This window comes from Mandrillus leucophaeus, unplaced genomic scaffold (genome assembly GCF_000951045.1).
Source record: "Mandrillus leucophaeus isolate KB7577 unplaced genomic scaffold, Mleu.le_1.0 Scaffold73, whole genome shotgun sequence".
In the NCBI taxonomy this organism is placed as follows: domain Eukaryota; kingdom Metazoa; phylum Chordata; class Mammalia; order Primates; family Cercopithecidae; genus Mandrillus; species Mandrillus leucophaeus.
This window is the reverse complement of record NW_012107919.1, coordinates 886,753-898,531: the sequence shown is the minus strand read 5'-3', so window position 1 is coordinate 898,531 and position 11,779 is coordinate 886,753.

Sequence of the window (11,779 nt, the reverse complement as noted above, 5' to 3'; positions counted from 1 at the left end):
TCCAGCAAATTTAACATGCAAATGCTGTAATAAAAGTCACAGGGAGAGAAAACAAATAGGAAGAAATCATCCAAGAAAAAAAATCAAGAAAATTTCTCAGAACTTTAAAACATGAATATCTTGACTAAAGACAAGGTGAGTACTTAGTGAAATGAATAAAAACAGACCCACACTAATGCATATTATCTTAAAAATTCATGACACCTGGGGCAAAGAAATGATCCTATGAACATCTAGAAAGGAAAAATACATATATGATGGATCAACAATCAGAATGGAATCAGATTTCTCAACGGCCACATTGGAAGATAGAAGACTATGAAACAGTGCCTCGAAATTCTGAAAGAATTATTTCCAAGCTAGAATTCTAACTTGTTAAACTGCAAATTAAGTATAATGATGGAATAAAGACATTTTAGGTAATCATAGTCTCCAAACCTGCTCACCCATTCACAGGCAACTCCCAAAGGATGTACTCCATCAAAACAAGGGAGTTACCAAGAGAGGAGAGGACATGAGTTTCAGAAAACAAAGTAGAAGGAGTTCTTAAGGTGATGACATAGGGAGATCCCAAGATGACAGCTGTACAGCAGGTTTAGAGAACAATTAAAGTTGGAGTACTGACTAATAATTAAAACAATCAATGTTTTGCTTTTATTGACTACTAATTAAAAAGAAAATTATTTTTTGTTATATTCATTAACTACTGATGCATTAAAAACTGTTCCAAAATTAGTCACTTAAAATAAAAAGCATGTATTTATTTCTTATCCATCCACCAGTTAACTGAGTGCTTCTGCTGATCTTGGCAAGACTCACTTGAGCATGATGGGACTCATGCATTTGTGTGTGTGATTAACAAACAGGTCAGCTGGAAGCTGTCTGATCTCGGATGGCTTCATCTGGGATGATTGGGGCCTTTTTCCATCTGACTCTCACCTGCCTCCAGCTGGCTGGTCCAGGACTGGCAGGGTTCCAAGTAAGAGCACATGCTCACAGGTCCTCTTGAGGCCTAGGCTCAGAACTGGTGCTCTGTCATTCCACCATATTCTATTGACCAATCAAATTACAAGAGCAGCCCAGATTTTAAAAGAAGGGAAATAGATTCTATCTCCTAATGGGAGAAGCTGCAAAGTCACATTGAAAAGAGTGTGGTTACCAAAAAGCCAACTATCAGGGCCATTAGTGCAATCAAGATCTATGATAGACATGTTGAAAGATTCTTGTGCTCAAGGGCACCTCTCATGTTTATGCTTAAAATACACTCACCATGTGAGCCATATTGGCAATAGCATTAACTTAGAAAACCATAAACAACTTTATAAACCCCATGCTTTTAGAAAAGGAAGGAGCACAGTCATGTGTAAATGTGTTTGGGAGATTGCTTGGTATGGTAGAAACAACATGAGCTTTGAGATCAGACAAATTTTGAGTTTTAATACGGATTCTACCACTTACTTAACTATGCAACCCTGTTCACACCTCTTAAATATTTTGAGTCAGTAAAGAGACAGTAAAACCTTCATAGGGTGGCTATGAGGATTAAATTTAATAAGAACCTGGCAGTGCTTACGGTATATTAGGTCCTCAAAAATATTAATTTCTACCTGCCATTGCCCACATATGCACAGTAGGTACTTAACTTCTTCCTTCACCATTTCCTCCAATGTTCTGAACTCTAACCAGCTTTTAGGTGTGAGTTGCTATTAACTTACAGTGGCTGGAGACAGATTATTTCAGCATCTGAAGCTCCCCATGAAGAAAGCCCTTCAATTTTAGTCGAAAGGTTTTTGCTTTCAAAGCAAGGCTAACAAGCAGGGAGTCCTGGAAGCAAATAGCTGACATTCATTGATCAAATCTTGGCCATCCAAGTTGTGGCTGCAGGTTAACCAAAGTTGGGCATCCACCCATGGCTTTGATTGTCACCTCCAAGAAGTTGTCTTGCCCCACCCATACCCACGATGAGCTCATTTCCCCCTTTGTGGGTATACATCTTACCTTGTCCATATGTCATTGTAGTTCTTACTCTGCAATTTCATTAATCTGCCCAAGAACCTGTCTCTTCTACTATATGATGAGCCTCTTAATAGCAGGATCTGCTTTGTGTATCCTATGTGCAACAGAAAACTCATCTCAATAATAGCCTCAAAAGTTACTGAGCACTTAATGAATGTCCGGGTTTACACATCTTTGAATTTCCCTTACAACCAATGAGGAAGAAATTCTTACCTGTTTTTAACAGGAGGGTCATCTGAGGGTACAGAGAAATTCATTATGGTCCCCCAAACCAAGTAAGCAGAAAGTGGTGGAACCAGGAATAGACCTCAGCTGTTTCCAAAGTCTCTGGCTTAATATGCCTGAATTGTCTACTGTCAGAAGTTTGGTAAACTGAATTTGCTGAAGTTAAGACATCATCTCCAAATGTTGCAAACCAGGTCTGTATTCCGGAGCTCTCTGTGCCTGGTGGAGCCAAAGGAGGCTTTCAGAAACCACTGAAAAGATTTGGGGATGAGTACACTCACGATTTAGACCATATTAGCAATGGAATTAATTTAGGAAACCATAAACAACTTCATAGATGCTGTGTTTATTGGAAAGGGAAGAATCAGTCATGTGTAAATGTGATTTTTACTGTGATGCCCTGGGCAAAGAAGGCTCAGTGGAGAAGAAAGTCTGGCTGGGCATCCTGGCCTCAAGCCCCATTTCGTGCCTGTGTTGACACCTGGTCTTGAACACCAGTAGTTTGCCTGTAAGGGCCGCCCAAAACCTGCCTCCTCAATCCTGCCCCATTAGGCTTCTAGACTGCTGATGTCATTACGTGGTGACTACTATTTTCCAGAAGTCTTGTTTAAACCACTTCCTCCTTCCTCTCTCCCTAAAGAGGAATAATAACCACCTCAGAAAAGGAGGCTAAGGTTTAGCTTTTAAAAGGTGATTTTTAAAATAAGACTCTCAGTTCAAATTCAACCTCTGCCATTTACTTATGTATAACCTTACACAAATTATTGAACAGTTCTGTGCCTCAGTTTCCTCATCTGTAAAGTGGGAATAATAATCTCTACCAGAAAGAATGCTGGGAGGTTAAATGAGATAATATCTGTAAAATGATGGAATATAGTAGACGTACATAGGTTTCCCTCCCTCATTTCTGCTATCTTCAACACTTTCCTTGTGTGAATACACAGTAGGGACATAGATAGAATATGAACCATGATTTGGGAGAAATCAGAGGTGTTCCAAAAATTTCTGAACCTCTCCCAAACGCTTTTAAGCATTGGGGTCTGAAAAGCCTACCCTCTCCCACCCTAAGATTTCCAAATAGCATCAGAAAGAAAAAGAGATTCCCCCTCCTGTTTTCTGGGGAAGTGTGGGATATGCAGGTTTATTATTGCCAACATCTATAACACAAAGGCTCTGCCAGAGCCAGCCTTCAAGGTGGCCCCTTGATAGGGAGAGAGAAGAAATGAGATTGAAATTCCAAGGGCCTAGCTCTGGAGATTCTGAAGATCCTATACCTTGGGAACTCACCCACGCAGAAGTGGAGAGACAGGTTTTCAATAATAAAGGCTTAAGGGCTTCAAATTTCAGCTTGGGTTACTAGAGTTCAGTAAGAGCTTTACTTTTTATTTTCTCCTCCTCCAGGATTCTTTAAATCTCATTAAGAAATGAAGAGAGAAAGATGAAGAAAAGCTGTCAGAGGGGTAAACATTGTCAGAGGGATGCAAAGAAGAGTAAGATTTCAAACAATTGTTCTGAAAGAAAGTTAGTAGCTATTTAATAAGGACTGTCTATGCATATAGCAGATATTTAAATCACAATAGGTATAAAGTAACCTCAAAAGCGTCTCAATAAGGACAGCATCTCTCTTCCAAACCTCAGTGGGTTTTGTTGGCTGCATTTCCAGGGCAAGTTGTCTTGGCCACACTTGACTTCTCTTCCACTCTCTGAACCCCTTTCACTGGGCTTGGAGGCACAGCAGCTCAGAAGTACAAAGTCTGGCCCGGGCAGCAGAGTCATTGGCCGCGCTGTACTCTCCCTCAGGTCAGGTAGAGCCGGGATCTTTCTCAACAGGCGAGGGACCTCCGACTCCCTGTTTTAGATCACTTCCCCCTTAGACAAAATTTAGACCTTTGTGCAAAAGCTGACTGAGAAAAGTGCAATGTGTTCATCTGTCAAGCTAAGGATGAGAGTAATGGAAAGTTTCCCATCAACGTTCACGTACCTTGCAGAACCTTCGTTTTCACCCATCTTGTTGGCCTTCTCCGGCCTGTTGATAATGCGCCCCCTAGTGGATGCTTTACAACATCCCTTTTGTCTCTGTAGAAATTGAGTCCTTCCGCATGACTTCAGTCCTGGAATCCTCAAGGTAAAACCAGAAAGAAGAGGGTAAAGGTGGGTATCCTTGCACTCAAGGCTTACTGGGGAGTGGGAATGGGAGTGGAACTGGGTTGCCTGAGTTGGAACAAAGGGTTGGGGAACAACTGAGGGTCCACGTTTTCTTTTTAATCAACATTTTGTGTTTTGAAAAGGATTTATAGATTATGAAGAGAGGGAAACGTTCATTAGTTGCAATTTAAACATCATTTACTGATTATCTACTATATGCCAGACATTGCACCATTGCTGCGCTACAGATACTTGTCTGAAGGACACTGATAATTGTAGCCAAGAACCTGCTATGACAGAGGGATAGGTAGAGTATTGATCTATAATGGCTGAAACTGAGCATTTGCTATCTACTCAGGTGCTGTCTTAAGCATGTTGCATGTGTTAACTAAATTATTTAACCTCTCTGTGGTTTAACAGGTAATCGTAGAACACAGCTTACAGAGTTATCAGAACTAAACAAGATAATATCTGAAAGATCTTAAACAGTGCCTGGTACAGACATGCTAAAATAAGAAAACGAAAATGATACTCTGCACAACCTTGTGAGATAAAGTACCATATTATCTTGCATCTACAGATGGGGAAACTAAGGCAGAGGACGCATAGTCACTCTGCTAGTAACTGGCAGAGCAGTCTGCCAATGTGAACAGCCCAGAGCTAGAACATGCTGTCTTAACTCCTATGCCACACTGCTTCTGCCTGAACATACTGACTCTTTAAACAGGAATAGTTTTCATTTCAGTTCTTAAAGAAGGCTGGCATCAACATTGGTGAGCTATTAAACAAGTGTCAAAATTATTGGGGACTCTAAATCACTTTATGTCTATTAGTTGATTCTAAGTGTGGCACAGATTACTTGTTCATTTGGTGTTTGAGGAAAAGTTCAATAATATGCCAAACCTTGGTTCTCAGTTTTCACTTATGATGAAGCTCTTGGCTAACTAAATTTCCTGAAAGAATTTGGACTACTCAAAGAAGAGACTGGCTTATTTTCTGCCTTTTATTGCTCCTTAAAAAGAATTCAACATTAAAAATACGAAAGTAATGGTCTACTTCATTTCTATAGAAAGGTAGACAACAAGACATCTGCTTTCTAGAAAATTCTTTATTCCCAGAAATTTTATACTGGAAATGTTTTCTGTTCCAAAAAATATCATCTAATCTTGTTAACAAACCACACAAAGGGATTACATTTTAAGTCTTATCGTTGTGACTGAATGAACTGAGACTTCCCCTCAGCCTCCAGGGTTTAGGGAGGTGCAACTTGGACATTCTTTATTGTCAAATAACAATGAGGTGTCTGATAAATTATCTCAAAGGCAAGGTGGAAATGAATGCTCTTTTAGCATAATAAGTCCAGAGTATTTAATTCTGCTAGTAAGATTGTCAAAATGAGTAGGAGAAAATGGTATATGTCATACAGGTTAGAACAGAGTGTTTCTGAAAGAAATTAATCCTGGAGGTGCTGAGATGTTCTTGATTTTAGGTAACCCAGGGGAAAGCCAGTACAACCCAGGGTGGTAGTATCTTTTTGATGCAGCACCCCGCCCCCTGCCCCCAGTTCCCAGAGACAAACTCTCACCCTTGTGGACTCAAGTTATCTCTTCTCCCTGTAGAGTGACTATCACTTGAAGGAGGAGAAAAGCAGTTGGCATCCAATGTGGAAGGCTGGGAAAGCTGAGGGGACCGAAAAAGCTGAGACAGGCATGAGCTGGTTATAGAGGCTCCTGGACTTACAATGGGGCCATATTCCTATAACACGTCATAAGAAGTCAAGAATGCATTTAATACTGGCATAAACCCATCCTAAAGTCAAAAAAAATTAAGTAAAACCATCATTAAGTTGGAGACTATCTGTATTTCTGTGGGAAGGGGTCGTGGGTATAAGGAGAAAGGGAGGGTTGTGGGGATACCAGAGATAGAAGAGATTAAAGGAAGAAAGATGAGGGTCAAGAATTAAAAGGAGAAGGATCGGACACGGTGGCTCACATCTGTAATCCCAACACTTTGGGAGGCCGAGGCAGGTGGATCACTTGAGGCCAGGAGTTTGAGATGAGCCTGGCAAACGTGGTGAAACACCATCTCCACTAAAAATATAAAAATTAGCTAGGTATGGTGGTGCACATCTGTAATTCCAGCTACATGGGAGGCTGAGGCATGAGAATTACTTGAAGCTGGGATATGGAGCTTGCAGTGAGCCAAGATTGCGCCACTTAACTTCAGCCTGGGCAATGGAGCAGGAGCAAGGCTGTCTCAAAAAAAAAAAAAAAGGAGAGGACTACCTCCTGGAAAGGTATGCACACACACACACACCAGCTTGTGTGACTCAGGGGTAAGAAAACCTCGTCCCTTCCCCCTATTTCACCATTACTGTCATTATGCAAGGCTTTACAAAATCAGTAACTGAGTCTATAATTTTCACCTTCCCTGTAATGTCTTCTGCATCTGGAAGAGCACCTGGCACATGGATGCTCAGTCATGTATGTTGAACAAGTGCACAAATAATAATAGTAAGAGATCTTGTACGTGATCAAGAAAAGGAATTAACTCACTGGCTGTATCCCAGGGGCTCTTCCAGGGTATTTGAATGGAGATAAAATGTCTGCTTACTTCCTGTCTAAGTCATAGCCTAGAACTAGAGCTGATATTATATTCCTCAAGCCAGCTGCTAAATAGCTAGTAGAATGGTACCAAGGTGCCAACATGGACCTAGCCAGGATGCATATGAGTTTCTTCTAATGAGAGGGGGTTACTGGAGGCAGTTAAGCATTGGCCTGGAGCTGCTTGCTGGGAAGCAGCGTGAAGTGTTTCTTCCAGTTGAGAATGAATATTCCATCACAGAATTCCAGTTAAAGTCAACAGATTGAATATACTCATTATGTATTTTCCTTCCTAACACTCAAACGATCACAAATGCATCAAAAGAATGTAGACTCATGAAGAGATTGGAAGAAGGGACCTTAGCAGAAAAAGATACCAAGAGATTTTGGAAAACAGTAAATGGCAGAGGAATTCATGATCTAGCAGGTGTAGGAAGATGTCACCTAAGTATGAGCAGAGTGACAGCCTCTGAGTAGAGAGCCAGTTGCTCCAGCAGAACCTTGGAGATGCTTATGCCTTGGAGGCACCAAGCAGGCAGAGATGGGGATGAGGAACACAAAGGATTCTCCTGTCCAGGACTTTGAATCTTGAGCAAATCACACACAGACAAGTGAGAGATGAAGAGAGATTCACAGCGGTAGTGACACAATGACTGTGTCCAGTGGCATAGCTACTGAATGGCAACTGTGGTGGCTACATCCTGGCAAAACTAATCTGCCTCCTAACCTCTACATATCTAAGAAAAATAGAGGCAGGCCGGCCTTACTTACTTAGTGGACGCTATGCCTGAGGGCATTGTACTTGATATATTTAGACCTCAGTTTCTTCACTTGTAGAAATATGTATAAAGATGTATAAATATATATAAAAATACACATAGACCATTGCCTGGCACCTAATACATGTTCAATAACTGTTGAACAAGAGCGTCCTCAACTAGGCATTTCCCCGTTGCAAGAACCCAGCTGGACAATGGAGATTTCCATCTCTTCAGGGGATAGCTAGAGATCCATCCCATGGGGGTGGAAATAAACACGTAACATTAGTTTTTGGTCATTTCTAATCAACCAGTCCATTGTTTGACTTCCAACAACATAGCTATTTAAAAACCTCACTTTTAATTTGAAATTGGTGCCAAAAAAAAGTTTTGCGATTCTGAAACTCTCTAGCCTCACTCTTAAGGAAACTATCATAACATTCTATCTTCAGAGATTGACTTTACGTATTCTGTCATTTCCTTCATCCTGCCTTTGGAAGTCTTCTTTAGTGATCAAAGTCTTCACTCTTCAGGACAGTTAAGCATCATTTTCATAGGTACAATTTGTTACTAGCATATATGAAGGGTTTTATTTTGTTCCCAACTGAGGTTACACCAGAGAAGAAATATCTAAGCTGAAACACCAGAGCAGGACATAAATTTGCTTAATGTTTTCAGGCAGTTGTTTGCAGTACAAACAACTGCAAACTCTCAGTGGCCTAAAATAATAAAAGTTTATTGCTCATTCAGGCTATATGCTCCTCACAGGCCACAGACAGGTTCTATCATCATAGTCACTCAGAGACCCTGACTAATGGCACAACTGTGATCTAAAAATGTCTCTATTACCTGCCAGAGGGAAAGAGCGACTTAAGAAATATAAATAGTTGTAGAGCTGGAAGAGAAAATTGCTTCTTAATCCCCAACAATACAAGATGAAATAGAGAGATGCTTTATGCAATAAAAGCCAACTCAACCTCAGAGGCAAAATCAACTCAAGGGCTTGGTCATTACATACATTGTTAAAGCCTCTGCATGAACTAATGTGGCATCCAGGATATTCTTTCATTTTAAAAAATGGCCAAGGGAAAAATAAATCTAGGAATACGTCTCTCTGCCTTAAGCCTGATTGACTCAAGGTACCCACAATTAAGAAAAAGGAACATGTTTTTAAAAGGGCTGTGGTTATGACTGTTGGCATATATGGCTAATTAGAGTCAAAAACATAAAGGCCAGCAGAGATGTTAAGAGTTGTGATGGCAAAAAACTATGGGACTTAATTAGAAAACTCTGTAACTGTTCAAGTCTGAAAATGAACCTTAACTTTCTGTGAGCATAAAGCAGAGGATGTTGCTGAAGAATAGATTATTTCCTAGTCTTCTCTTTGGATGCATCAACAAAGTATAATGGAAAAAGAAGGACTTCCTAGAAGGTAATATTAACGGCCATGGGGGAAGACAGGGAGATGGACTGCGGAAGCCCTCCCAGGAGGCCAGATCAGAATCTAATAAAAGCATTTTCCTTATTGGCTGGGTGCAGTGGCTCACACTTGTAATTCCAGCACTTTGGGAGGCTGAAGCAGTTGAAGGGATCACTTGAGGCCAGGAGTTCGAGACCAGCCAGGCCAACATGATGAAACCCTGTCACTACTACAAATACAAAAAATTAGCTGGGTGTGGTGGTGTACACCTGTAGTCTCAACTACTCGGGAGGCTGAGGCATGAGAATCACTTGAATCCAGGAGGTGGAAGTTGTAGTGATCTGAGATTGTGCCACTGCACTCTAGCCTGGGTGACAGTGAGACTCGGTCTCAAACAAGCAAAAGAATTCCTTATGTATAGTGTAAGGGTTCTGTAATGTCTGCCCATCAGGATTTCTGAAATGCTATGGCTCAGTGACTCGTAAGTCTTCCAGGGGTCCCCTTTCCAGACAGGAGTATTTATGGTAACTGAACTCTTCCTGTTCCACCATTGGAGTGTGTGTACCAGGGAAAAGGAGGGAACGGGGCTGCAGAAAACATGTTATTTTCTGTTCATAAATTTTTGAGTCAATGGAAGCCACATCTGAACCATATGTGAAACCTTCTATTCATCTTGCCAAGTTCTTGGACTTTGACCTTGATGTCATGACTGGATGAAACTTTTATGTGGTGTCTTTGAAGAATTTTGCATGTGGGAAACAGTTACCGAATACTAGGTGATCAGAGAAGTAGACTGTGGTATCATATTTGTGCTGTTCACCAAATGTTTCTGGATCTCTCTCTCTCTACTCTCCAGTCCCTCAATATTCCCAATTCCCATTCTGAGAATGTGGTAGAATTGCATTTCACTATCCTTGAAGCTGGGTGGGATTATGTGGCTACATTTGACGAGGCTAGTGGGTTGTAAGCTGAGGCGACATTTAACTGCTCAGGTAAGGACTTTACTAGAGCTCTTTTTCTCCACTGGCACATCAACAAAAGCCTGTTTAAAAATAGTAGTTGGTTGTCATCTAGGGTCCCTGAGTAACTACAGAGAGCAGAACCTTCTATTGACCTACAGTGGGACTGTGATGAGAGTCAATAATAAACTTATCTTGTTGAGACCATTGAGATTTTGATATTGTTTGTCACTGCAGCACAACTGAGCCCATCCTGACTGATATCTGCAAGGATGGCAGATATAAGACAAATATTAGTCACTCCCTCTTCCTTCTTCCTTTGCGGTCATTTATGATCATTTTGAATTCTTTCCTAATCTGCCCAAATAGTGTCTAAGAAACTTCCTCACTCCCAGTTGATTAGAGTTGACACTCAAGATGACACTCCTTGGCCTATTGACTTAGCAAATTCTTTAGGGAAAAGAATTTGTCCTAACTGGCTGGGGCCAACCAGTATGGGTACATCTATGGGTTCCAGTTATTTTTTGAGATCTCCTCTTTACCATACATGGATTTCATGATTCTGGGAGTCAGGCAAGTAGATAATGCAGGACCCTATGGGATAACAAGCATGACCAATCTTCTTTGAATGCCCTAAAGCCCCACGCATAATTAGGACTCCAAAATTAGATATCAAGGGAAGTTGCACCCAGCACAGAGGTTCAACCAACATAAGAAACTGATAATGTGACAATATATACTCTCTGGGTCATTTGAGAAAACAGAGGGAGTACAGTAGGAAGCATTGAAACTAGAAAGACTTTCAGGTCAGCTGCTTCTTAGGTGTGCATGTTTCCTTCTCTGAATCTCAATTTCCTTATCTTCAAAATGGGGAGAGTAATAGTAACTACTTCACAGAGTTGTTTTGAAGACTAAAGAACCTACATAAGAGCCTGCCACATAGCAGGCATGTGGGGAATGGGATATTTAGGAGATGCTGTTGGTGCTCTGCCCAGACACCCTTCCTGTATTGGTGCACTCATGGCCTAACTGCTGTGTTGACAGCTAACAACTTGCAGCTGGCCCCTCTCCAGCAAACGGCTTTCTGCAGATGGGAGCTGCCTCACCCTGGAGGTTATGCCTCCTTCCCATAAGTAGCCCACAGCCAATGACTGACTGATAATGAGTGCTCAAAGATAAGCCTCGTTTCCTCAAGGGGACAACTCAAAGTTAGATTTTTCCTGAGACTGTCTTCCTGTACAGCTCTTTCCCTTCCCTGTCCTGCTCTCCTTGTGCCCTTACAGGCCCTCCTGAGAAATACTCCCTCAAGAAAATCTTGTGAATTTGAATTTTGTCACAGGGATCCCCACCTAAGACAATTAATAATTGCATTATTATTAATATTATTATTAATTAATGATTTACTATTAATAGTAAATAGCAGAGTCTTAAGGTTGTGGTGATGCCTTGAGCTGCTGAAAACTACAGAAGGCACCATTTTGAGATGATTCTAGCATAGCCACAGAGAAGCTCCCTCAACCTAAAAGCTCCCAGAAATTCCTCCTGAGATCTGCTCTTGGAAGAGCAAGAACATTTGTGAAAGAACACAGGACAAAGAATAAAGGGATGATGGGAAGGAGAGCTGCTGGGAATTGATCAGCTAAGGGCATTCTA